Source organism: Atta cephalotes, assembly GCF_000143395.1.
Source record: "Atta cephalotes unplaced genomic scaffold scaffold00002, whole genome shotgun sequence".
Lineage (NCBI taxonomy): Eukaryota > Metazoa > Arthropoda > Insecta > Hymenoptera > Formicidae > Atta > Atta cephalotes.
The window spans coordinates 10,507,442-10,521,313 of record NW_012130066.1 but is presented as its reverse complement, the minus strand read 5'-3'; positions in this window follow the sequence as shown (position 1 = coordinate 10,521,313).

Sequence of the window (13,872 nt, the reverse complement as noted above, 5' to 3'; positions counted from 1 at the left end):
AATTTTAATTATAATAATCAGAATATAGTCACAAAATAGTCAACATAGCAAAAGATGGAGGAAGTCAAAATGTCATCATCTTGATGTTTCCGTGATAATTGTGTGTTATAATACTTAGGAATGCAACGATGCGGCAAACATTTTGCATAAGATAAAAATTCAAATATCGAATGCGAATTGATCGTGTACGCTTTAGATGATTATGTATATAATGCATTACATGAAAAATAAATGCGTATGTAAATTGTAATAATATCCCAGAGTTTGCAATTAATCATTTTCTTCCTTTTTTCCACCTTACCTCTGCAGTATTGCGTTACGCGCGCATCATCATGCTTAATAAATCGCGCTGTTATTATTGCGCAGTGTGAATAATTATACAAAATAAAATAAAATATAATATTTCGCGTGTTAGAAGAATAAAATGACGACATATAACAGAAAAAATAGTAAGTATGCATGGTAAGTATATCGCGCGATGGGGACTGCGTTCGGCGGTTGCGACGAGGACCGATGAGCGGATCGCGCTCGGCGACCATTGACCCCATGTGACGTCATCACCGCAACGCGGATGTAATTTTCCACGTTACGTAATTTCCTACACCCGGGACATCCTCCTCCTCCCCCGCAGCGCAATGTCGTCTCCCGCGACATTACTTACTGTGACGTCATTTCCCGCAAACCTCCGTGATGTCATTCCCCTTGCCCAATGATGTGTGCATTATGACGTCACCTCCTCTCCTCCCCGCGGATCTCCCACGTCGCGGATACTCCCCTGCCCCTTATCCCTCAGAGAACCCGAGTTAAAACCCGCCTATATGCCCTACTTACTTACAATGTGCTCTACTGACATCATATTTCATGAATTTCGCGCAACACGTAACATTTAAGTTTATGCTACACAATGTATAGACATTTGATAAACCTCATACGGTCATATTCATTCATTGCACTTAGAGTATATGGCAATTGCCCACGATCCAATTGCGCACAAGCCAATCACAGCGCTAAAAAAACTAACCTAAAATTCCCTACGCAGAAGTCATTATGATTGATAGTGGACAATTGCTACAGTGCAATTGAACCGCTCTCATTGCACATAAGAGGGATTCGCATCTTTAATCGCGTATTCTTAAACTCATAAAAGAAAGTATTGCATCTCATTGCTTCTGACTGTAGTACATAGGAATCCATAGTCTGTTCTTAATCTTAAGGTGCTTTTTCATGTTGACGCTCGATGCTCATTTTATGCGTCAAAACAAGTCATGCGATTAAAATTGATAAATACAAAGCATCAATTTTAATCACGTGACCTGATTTGACGCATAAAATGAGCGTCGAGCATCAGCATAAAAAAGCACTTTCAAGCAATGGCTGCGTTTAGCAAAAAAAGCAGTTTTACAACTGTTGTAAAATTATTTAATATAATTAGTCTTGCTGTTAATTCCTCACTGATCTGAATGTATAAACCAATCATATTCAAGAATTTTAACAACATTTGAAAAACTACTTTTTCTGCTAAACACAGTCAATATCTTAGATGCTAATATAGCTCTCTGATTGGTTCATGCACTAGCTTAGACCATCTCGAATCTTCAGCAATGTCTATGAATTCCGCTTCTTGTATTCTTACATCACTGTCTTATGCCTGTATCAGACTATGGATTGACGGTTGCTCGGTTCTACTTCAATCAATCACGACATAGCAAAGCCATAATTGGTTAAAATAGAACCAAATAATCATCAATCGTAATCGTCAATCTGTAATCTGATACGGGCATTAGGATTGATATTGCTATTTCATTTGTACGTTTTTGTCGTACAACAAATGTGTACAGAATAAAGGTTCTCGGATCTCTTTATAGCCAATAGCCAATCAATAGGCTTGAAAAATTTTATGTACGACAAAGGATGCGGTCCACTTGACATTAAATGTTTCGAAGCGTTTGATTGATCAATTGGAAGAAAGAATTTTATTAATTAACTAATCAAAAAATGTTTCGAAACATTTGTAGCATCAAGTGGATAGCCAAAAATGTATAAATGAAATATCACCCTTAATGAGTTACAGAATAGGATACCTGAAGAGCCTGAGCCATTACACTGTCATCTTTGTGTCTTTTGCTGAAAAGCACCTTATGTATATTGTTTATAGTTTTGGGTCTATGAATCATGAAATTTCTTTATCTCTAGAATGGGCAGTGAAAATTTTCTCCATTAATTTCAATGATAAAAATTTTTATTTTTCACTTTCCATCCTAGGGATAAACTTTCATGATTGATACCCTGACGTTCTAACTCTAAATATAATACAAGATAACGGCGATAAGCATTAAGCAGGAAGCACAGACTCTTGCATAACGCATAACATATAAGACATAAGAAATCTAATCAGAGTTTATTTCAAAGGAAGGAAACGAAGGATTTTGATTGATACATTTTCTTATGCGTTATGTAATGACTCCCGCACACAGAACGCAGCAATGCTTGCCATGTGGCGGAAATTGGCGCGATAGCCAATCAACGTCTTGCTTGCTCGAAAATAATAATAAATATATAATTTCCACCGCGCCACAAAAATTGAATTCAATCCAACTTTTGCCGCAGCGGAAGTAGTATTATCATTTCTAAAAGTTTTGCATAGTAAAGCCGACTTAAGAACATAGAATTATTGGTTAGTACGATAATTTCCGCTGCATGGCAAGCGTTGTCGCGTTCTGTGTGCAGGAGTCATATGCCCGTATTCATAATCAAATCTTATACTTAAAATTTACTTCCTTAAATTTATTTTTAAATGCTCAGTAACCAATGAAATAGAGTAGAGTATGTAAAGATAAATTTAAGGAAGCCTTAAATATAAGGACTGATTATGAATACGAATATTAATGAATACGAATATCTCCTAGAGATGTACTGAAGCAGTATAAACGTGAGATGCACTATAAACTATTCGCATATCCACCCTTTTTACTCCTTTTCCTACTCCTTGCTCTGTTCTTCTTGCTGAAGATCATTATGGTTGTTATAGGTTATAACTTCTAAGCTATTGAAAACTTATAGCTTTGTATTTTTGTATTTCTTCACTTCGAAACTTCACAGAAGACTAAGAGACGAAAAGAAGAATATAAAAAAACTGAAATATTATATATTAACGAAGGCAAACAAATTTATAAAATGCCTTGTTGCGTTGCGATAAACTGTATCGATAGATCAGAAAAAGATAATTCAATTATTTAAATTTCCTGCGGATAATATTCGTCGACAACTTGTTATATGGCTGTAAAATAAATACATGACTTGTGAATATCACTACACTTCCTCGCAGATGAGAAATTTCAATCCTTTTTTTCAAATTGACATACATATTTGGCACCTTATCTAGAAATAACCTGAATGCCAGACATCTTCAGGTCCTGCATTAATATTACGATAAATATGATTTTGAAAGCAAAAATGAATGAAAGAAGCTACAAAATTTCAAGCAAATACAAATCATAACCCGTCACAATTCAGTAGAATGAGGACAAAGCAAGGAGTGGGAAAAAGAATAAAAATAGATGCGAATATCTACGTTTCTAATGCTCTAATAATATTATTTCTGCCGCGCGGCAAAAGTTGGATTGAGTTCAATTTGGGGATATTTTGTTGAAAGAGAATACACTTTATGTTTCTCTTTTTATAGAATTAAACAAGGAAAGTACCAATTTCATGCAAAGCAGGTCGATATTCATAGTCGATTCTTACATTTAAGATTGTCTTAAGTACAGTCTTAAGATGTCATAAGTTAATCCGAAGACTGTATTTGCATCTTAAAACATTACTTAAGACAGTTTTAAAATTAAAACGGACTATGAATATCACCCCATGTTTAGCGTTCACAGTTGGCAAGCTTTTTTCCTGACGCGATATTCATAGAAAGAGACGGTGGAGATTTAAAAAGAGATGCTTGCAAACTATGTCTCTTTCACCATAATTTCGACCAAAGAGGTTGTATATATAAAGTAGGGGAACCACCTATGAATGCATGAGCGAATAGAAAGAAACAGAAACTGAGATAACAAGAGAGAATCAAGGGAATCTGGAGCAGATTCAGCCGGAAGCTTTGTTAGATTGAGTAGAAGATATTGTAGAAGAGCGATGAACATAAGATGCTGCACACACAGATATTGTACCCATAGAACTTATAATAATGAAAGAGGAATACAGATGTCGAGCTGTGAACAAGAAAGCACTAAAGAAATATCTTTCTATTCTGTTCTATTCTCTTATTGGTACATGCGCAGAAAGAAAAAAAGTTACTGAGCAGGATAGAAATATTTTTTTATCCTTTTCTATCCTCTCATTGGCACATGCGCAAAAAGAAGAAAAGTTATTGAGCAGGACAAAAATATACATCTTCTGTCTCTCAGTCTTGCTCACTTGATTGAAGGCTATTCCTCTTCCATTACTGTAAGTTCTATGATTGTACCGCATTAGTATTGTGTATGTAGTCACAGAAAGGTTGCAATACTTTCTTTTTTATGTGTTTCTGAATGCTTACTCATTGAGCGATTGGTTCTTATTTGTGGATCCACGTAACGTTTTGCTTTCGACAATATATAATATTTCAATTTTTTAAATATTTCAGTTAATAATATTTCAGTTTTTTCCTTCTTTTCGTCTCTTAGTCTTATGGTAAAATTTCGAAGTGTGGAAATACAAAAATATGAAGCTATAAGGTTTCCAACAACTTTGAAACTACAATCTATAACAACCATAACGACTATAACCTTCTCAGCTCAGCGGTAGAATGGGAACAGGCAAGGAGAAGGAAAGGAATAAATGGCGGATATGTGAATATTCACGTTTATAGTCTTATTTCGACATCGTTATCAAAACGAGTATACTTAGTTTCATATAACTCTGTCATCGTAGTATTCAGTCAATAAAATCTCCTATATTTCTTGATGAGTTTAGGAATATTAAATAAAGTTAGAATGTTTTAAGTGGTAACAGTAAAGTGAAAAAAAAAATAGAAGAAATATTCCTAACCATAAATCGTTAAGTTTAACGCTTAATATCTCAATTCGCGGGGAACGACAATTATTTCTGTCAATCTTTCGTTTCATGTAAAAACGCATCGAATAAGCCTAATTTTATTGATTTTTAAGCTGCAAATCTATTGTATAATTATCAAAAAAAAGCTTGTAATAAACACAATGTCACAAGATAAATATATATGTATAAACAAAAAGTATAAACAACTTAAATTATATATGAAAAAATTAGTAAATGTATGAAATTTACTATTTATTTACATTAAACTCATTTTTGCCAGTAAAGTTTATATAAAGTCCAAAGTTATCTTTGTTTTTTATAATGAAATTAATGATTTTGCTAATTATTTTGCATATAAAATTATTAAGATAGAGTTATAAAAAAATCAATTGTGCAGATATTTCATACTTTATTCTAACATATTTGAACTTGAAATATGAAATATCTTTTAAACTATTAATTTTTTGATAATTATCTTAATACCTTAATATTTTTATGCATAGAATAAGATGAATCATTTGATGTAAAGGACACAGAGTTCCTTCAATAAAAATTAATTTTTTGAAACTGTTTTCTAATCATATTACTTGTTTTTCTCAAATTTAGCCTATAATGTTAGCACTTCTTTTAGAGAAACTAGAAGAAGTCGACAGGGAAGAGCCACTCAATGACAAATTGAATCTAATAACTTATTTAGAACAATATTCTCATGTAGCTGGTAAATTTATAACAATAAACAATAACATACAATTACAAGGAAGTTGGGAAGATTTTTACTTTCTTAAATTCTAAAGACAAAGAAAAAGGTGTAAAGTCATGGAAGACTGTAAGTATATAGTATATAATACAGGATGCTTGACAACAGGTGCAAAAAAAGAGTAATTCTAGATAATTAAACAAGAATTAAAAATAAAATTATAATTAAAACATATATATTTCATATATTTTTTATGTGAACATTTAAACATTTATTACAAATCCAAGCCGCAATTTTGTTATAAATTTTGTTTGTTTTAATTTTTGTTATTAATTTTCGTTTTATTTTATCATTTACATACACTTAAACTCTTTGCAAAGTTTTTTCTAATTTTTCCCTTATTGCCAAACATCTTGAACATCAATATTCAACAAATATTACTACTACTTATTCCTCTTGTATTCTTTCTGTTATTGATCGTAAAACTTATTTTTAAAGTTATTAATACATTTATTAAATATACTTCTTTAACATTTAATAATATTTTTATTTTTTTACAAACATAGCCAGATCTTATATGTAAAGTAAAGATAAAAATAATACAAAAATTAAAAAAGGGAAAAACAGCAACAGAAAATAATTCTGTTAATATAAATTTATCTGATTTAGAAAAAAGAATTCTAGGAATAATTGAACACGAATATGTACAAGGTATATCGATGTACCTGACAGTTTTTCCAAAGAACATGATGTAAGTAAAAGTATATCATTGTCCTCTTTTTTGGATTCATTTTATATCTGTACATTCATTCAATTGTATAAAATAACATGTATTATGCGCTCATAGAATGTCATTGAAGAATTGACAGCAAAAAATGAAAATATTTTAAACGAAACACCAGCTTCAATTATCCCAAGAATTAGAAGACATAGGTATGTATTATCAATACTCTATTTTATAAAGAAATATATAATTTTATTTTTCAACTGTTACAAATGAAAGTAAATTGAACAATGAAGTGAATTGACTGAAAAAAATTTCATTGAACAAAACATAATAGATGTTCTATGTATGTCATTATAAATACAAAGTACAAGATGTTAGCTTAAAATTAAAGTTTGTTTCTTTACTCTAGTTTACACCGAGCACTTAATACTAATGCCTGATTCCACCATAATGACTACATTTACATAATACCCTCAATCAAGTTTAATAATATCCGTAGTTATAAAACTACCAATCACGGTCATTCCATTCTTCTGAGGAACAGCTATGATTGGTCAATTTTATAACCACGGATGTTATTAAACCCAATTAAACATGCTGTGTAACAAACCCAATGAAAAATAACAATGAAACTGACGTCGATTTGATGCTTTCGACGTCGAATCGACATTGATTCAATATTGATTCCATTATCATTTTTCACTTGGAAAGTCAATGATAGTTTAATATTAAGTTAAATTATCATTAATGAAACTGCGCATTATTACGCGTATCAAGTACGTGGTGTAAATTAGGTATTGTTAAACTTTACTATATATTCTAAATATTAATACTTTTTTACGCAAATATAACACAAATCAGGCCGAGTACAGAAAACATAAATACGGCCAGTATTTATAGTCGATTCTTATATTTAAGACCGTCTTAAGTATAGTCTTAAGATGTCACGAATCAATCAGAGAGCTGTATTAATGTTCTTAAGACATTACTTAAGTCTTGAAGTAAGAACTGACTATGAATACCTATAACACTAAAATTCTAAATAAAATAATAAATGTGTATTCCGATTTAAAATAAATTTTTGTATTTTTTTGTACATATTTGCAGATAGGCAGAACGTTTAGGAGTACAATTATATGATGCTCGAAAATCTTTTGGGGCAATAGCAGACAAACATGTTGAAGCAATAATGATTAGTCTTATTGTCAATTTATCTTAAGAATATTTTAATTTTAATAATAAGAAAATTTTGACCAATTTATGTATACATAACTAACTTGGTAATAAGCCTTGTTTTATCAGAGCTGGAATATAGTGCTTAATATTCTTTGTAATTTTATACATTTTCAAGTTTATCAAACTAGTATGCCGAGTACATTTTCACTTAACACACCTCTAAATTGAACTAGAAATATTATAATAATAAATTGCTAATCATTGAATTTATTATTCATTTAATATTGTAATATTACTTTCGTTCAGTTTACACCATGAAGAACTCACAAAATCGAAAATTTGTTCGGCATATAGTTTGAACTTAAAAATCACACAAAAATATTAAGCATTAAAAACTCTAACTTATTATTGATAAGCTTATTACTAATTATTATAATTATACTTTAGTTTAATAATATTATATGTTTATAGATGCTAGCTGAGGCTATGAAATTATTCGCAAGCCGAAGCATTATTGCGAATAAGCGAAGCTTAAGCAGATAGAATGGCAAAGAATGAAGAACGATAAACACAGTTATTAGAAATCATATTTGAATGTTTGAAAAACAACGGTACATAAATTCAAGGATATATAAATTTAATTCTTTTTCATTATTATTTTATAATATTATATATTTTATAATATTTTATAATAAAAATATTTTATAATACAAAATATTTTATCATACAAATCAAACGTTTATATTTATCAATATAATAAACTCAAATTATTTTCATCTAGAATTACTCATTCTCCTATGCATTGGTAATTGGGAAACCAATCTCGCATAATTTGCTTCTGTATACGCTATGCTATTGCTCTAGGCCCCTATATCTTCTTCTTCTTCTTCAAACATCATTTGCTTCATTTGCATTTGTGCGTTATCAAAGATTACATTTTCTTCTATCCAGGGGGAGAGTCGATAGTGTACACGTATATTATGTAAAACTACACATGCATTTACAATTAATCCGCAAATATCTGGAGCATATATCAATATACATTAGTAAGATAAACATCTCCATGTTCCCTTTAAAATTCCAAATAATCTTTCAATGATACTCCGCTTTATATAATTTCTGATTATAATTTCTGATTATAACGATAGCGACTCCACTGAGAATAATTTGCCACACAGTGTCATTAACCATGGCTCTAATGGATATCCAGCATCTTCTGTAAATACATATATATACAATTATGTGATTTAATTTTCCGGACATAAGATCTTAAGTCTGTTCTTATCTGAACTTTTTACATGGTTCATTCCTTTTTTCCGGTTTCTTTCCTTTTTTTCTTTTCATCATTTTTTTCCTCATTTCTTTTCAGAGAAAAAAAGAGAAGAGATGAACAGTGCAAGAATTAGATCAGCTAAAAACAACAAACTATGACAGTTTATTTCATGTTACAAATTTACTAAATATTTAAATCTTTTTGGAGAAAACTATTGAAAGTGAAAAATCTTTCTCAGTGATGACATTCCTATAAAGAATATTGCTTTTGATGGAAATATAAATATTTTTACTGTGTATAATTAATTGCACAATAAAAGTTGAAAAGTTTACCTACATAATCAACATTCAATTAATTTATCAATTAAATAAATTTTCCTTTCCCCTTAGTTATACTTGGTTAAAGCTCCATGACATTTAATTGAAGAAGCCAATATGCATCATTTCTTGCACCTGGATATCATGTATTTATATTTAATATTTTCATATTTATTCATATTTAATATTTTCTGGATCGACTACCTGTAAAAATATTAGAATTAATGGGATACTTTCCATAACTTTATACACACACACACACACACATTGTTAATATATTTGCAAAATTCAAAATTAGCTAATGAATAAAACATATCTGTTCAACTTTAGCTATAGACGAAACACAAAGTCCCACAAAAAATCAATATGAATAAGATTTCGGGGATTGTAAAATATTGATATGCATTGCTCAGATGTATATTAATTTTATCCCAAATTCTTGCCTATATTGAATTTTTTGTTTTGACAGTCTTGTGTTTTGACTTCGAAGTTGACTTTGAACTAAAGTTGGAACCAATTTGATATAAAACATAGAACATTTTTATTATACTTACTGCTTGAACGTTCAAAGAATAATTACCATGATGATTAACATATATTTTTTCATGAATATGTGGTGCAAGAATATTTATGTACATACAATCAATAGCTCCAACAGCTCCAGGAAATAACTGCAGCTAGTGCAAATTTGTTCTATGCAATAGTCTTTTCATATGGAATCATGTCATGGGAAATTTTATCCATTGATGTAATAAATGTATATTTATTAATTGTGCCTTTACATATGTAACGGCTAGCAGTTGGCTACTACTAATTTGCATTGGTTTCTAGTCTTTGATAAGAACCATGAACAAAAAACCAATTGTAACCAAAACCTGAATTTCCGGAAACAAGCCAGTTATACCAGTCGTTTTTTTTTTCAATTTTGTCTTAAATTATTAAGAATTTACAATGATCAAAATTGATTTAGTCTGTGCAATAAATTCTTGATTTAGTCTATGCAATAAATTCTTGTTGTAAAGTTCAAATGGATTTTACTCATCGCGTAACAATCTTCTCTCTTCTTTCAAATCTCCGCATTCTTGTAAAAATAATATATTCTATTCTAAATATTTTCAGCCATTTCATCTTAAAAGTAAGAAGAAATCTTAATAATATTATTATGCATATTTCATTTACACTGCGTATAAAGAAAAATTTATATAGAACATAACCTAAATTTATTATTTGTTTATTTTATATTTTCAAATATTATAACATTTATAATACATTACTTTTAATTAAAATATTTTGCTGTAATATTTTTTGCATGCTCTTCTAAATATTTAATATGTATGATGTTTATTTAAATTACAAATCAAATTTAAATTACAAATTTAAATTACAAATGTCGCTATTGTTTATCGAGGAATCTTGTACTCCTATGTTACCATAAAATTCGGTCTTTTATCGAAACTTTTAACGACATCTATCGTTATAATAAATTACAGAATACCATTTTTCATTATATTTATCGTTTATAAGTTTAACTTTCATATATATTATTGATTCCGTTGATTTAAAGTACAATACGAAGAGAGAAACACAAACATGAAGAAAATATGTTGTATTTATGAATAATATATATGAAAAAGGTTATGTGTTCTTGGCAGCACTAATCGCAGAAAATGGGAGCAGTTCAATTGCGTAACAATTGCCCATTGCCAATTACAGCGACTTCTACGTAGGCAGTATTTTGGGTTATTTTTTTTAGCGCTGTGATTGGTTTGTGCGCAATTGGATCGTGGGCAATTGCCATACACTCGCAAAAAGTGTAAATAAATGGTGCAAAAAGATTAGTTGAAAAGAATATAGTGCAAAAGAGATAACATGGCTCCACCTAAACTGTCAATTTCTGGCTTCAACTCTCACTACTAAAAAGCATGGGAATACTTAGTCTAGGTATATATGTCGTTGGTAAAAACCAATTGCTCGATGAGTAGGTTGCATTTCAAAAACCGTAGAAAAAAGTCTGTTGCAATCTTTTAGTCGATGAATGTACTACACCTATAAAAATTGCTTTCAGCTATTCACTTACTATTAACTTACTACTAATTCATTAACTATTAACAAATTGAAGCAGCACCAATCATGAAGAGGCACTTAGGATGTTTACTTGTGCAGTGGAATAGCGTAACGTGAAATCAACTACAATTAGTGCGGAACACTTGTGATTGGTTCCGCTCTCGTTTCCCATTACGCTATTCCGCTGCATGGATAGGCATCCTTATGTCTCGACTCTTAGAGTGACTCTAAAATATACTATAGTTTATATACGAAATCAGAGACGTAGTCCATTCATGTTGACAACTTATGAGCATCGTTTGTCTTCGTTTAACACTTGATAAACAACAAAAATGAAATTATTTTTAAACTTTGTGAATTGAACCGCGACCCAGATTGGTTAACATTTTTATTTCTTCCGCGGCATTGGCTGCATTCAGCGGACTCAACAGCTGAGTGAGCGTTCACTGTTATATGATGTATTCTTTTAGATCATCCAATCAACATTTTAGATTTAGAAGAATATATCAATAGCTAGCGCTCACTCAACTGTTGAATCCGTTGAAGCAGCCAATGTGCAACGAAAGGCAACAATTATATACCTCTTATTTCTATATTATTCCTATTCTTATCACTGTTGTCTCACATTGTGTCTAAGGCTTAAGTATTACTGTTTCACAATAGATTAGATAAGATTTTCTTGAATTTATTTCATTTGCAAAAGGAACAAGTTATTTTTCATTGTGATATTTATTCTTTTTCTATTAATATAATATTAATTATAAAAATAGCTATTTTGCACATGTATCTTGGACAGAATCAAAACAAATGAGTTCCATACTTCGGTCAAGATTAATCATTAGTAAAAGTTTCTGTTATTATCGACGACATTCATCGATCCAAAAAGATGACAAAGTTCGGACTGATGCAAAAGAAATTTCAGTGGATGATTTGACGGAACCGACTAATTGTTGTATGTCAGGATGCACGAATTGTGTATGGATTAAGTATACAGAAAGATTGAGTAACATGATAGAAAAATCCAATATAGATTTGCAAAAAGTCATCTTTGACAAGGTAAAAGATCCTAATATGAAGGCATTTCTGGAAATGGAATTGAGATGTCGAAAGCTAATAAAATAAAATTATAAATTATAACAATGTGGGAAGAGGCAATCCAACAGAAAATTCAATCGCAACATTTGAAGCATTAGTTAATAAATTCATAGGCTGAAAGAATTACGGTTGCTATAAAAAAGTTTATATACCCTGATAGCAAAGCCTACGGAGACAGATTTAGAGTAGAGTCTGTTACCAATTTTTGATTGCAGAAAGATAAATTGTACATAGAGTATTAGACAATGTCAGCAAATCACTGTCAAAAATATAACAAAGCCTGCTGATATTACTGCCAGCAATTTGGTGACAAAAACCGAACCTGTCTGCTGTATAACTTGACAACAGATTGCGGCTTTTATGAACAGAAACTGAGCAGAGCTTGCTAACATAACTTGATGGCAGATTGGCAGCAGAAACTGAGCAAGTTTTCTCATTTTCATATACAACTTCGCCATGAGATTTGCTTCTCATAAGAAGAAAAAAACACTTAGGAGTCCTATAAAAATTGACATAAATCGAATAGACAAATCTTTTAAGCTTCTTCGGAGTGCTTTCTGAATCTCCGAATATTTTATTGACTGTTTTATAACTTTCTCATGTGTATTTTAAAATGTGAAGCTAATCAATAATATTTTAGCAATAAAACTGTATTGATTATTTTCAGTTTTCATAGCAGTATATATAAATATATAATTATATATAATTATATGTAACTATTTATATATTACGTATAAATTTTCCTGATAGCAAAGCCTGTGGAGACAGATTTTGAGCAGAGCCCTAATTTCTGATTATAGAAAGGCAATTGTGCACAGTGTTTGTATCAGATATTGAGCGTTCAAGTTGACAAAACGGCTAGCCTGCTTGCCGAGCAAATAAGCATAATTGATTGTTACTTATAGATCCAACCAATCATATTCAATCACTCAATAAGTATGCTTAGCCGCTTTGCCATCTTGAACTCATTGTCAGCAAACTGCTGTCAAAACTATAACAAAGCCTGTTGACATACTATGCCAGCAAATTAGTGATAAAAACCGAATAGAGCCTGCTGACATAATCTGATGGCAAATTGGCAGCAAAAATCAAGCATTATTCCTATTATTTTTATTTACGGCATCGCCATAAGATAAACTTCTCGTAAGAAGAAATCGTTTTGGAATTTTATAAGAATTGGCGTACGTAAATCGAATAGGCAAATCTTCTAGAGATTCTCAAGCTCTTTCGGAACTTGTTCGTGCTTTCTGAATCTCCGAATATTTTTTTGACTATTTTGTAACTTTCTCATGTGTATTTTTAAAATGTGAAACTAATTATAATAACTATTTTAGTAATAAAATTGTATTTTCACATTTGTTGTTTGTGGTTGTTTCCAGTTTTCACATCAGTATGTATAAATAATTATGTATAATTATATATAACCGTTTATATATATACACACACACACACACACACACACACACACACACACACACACACACAC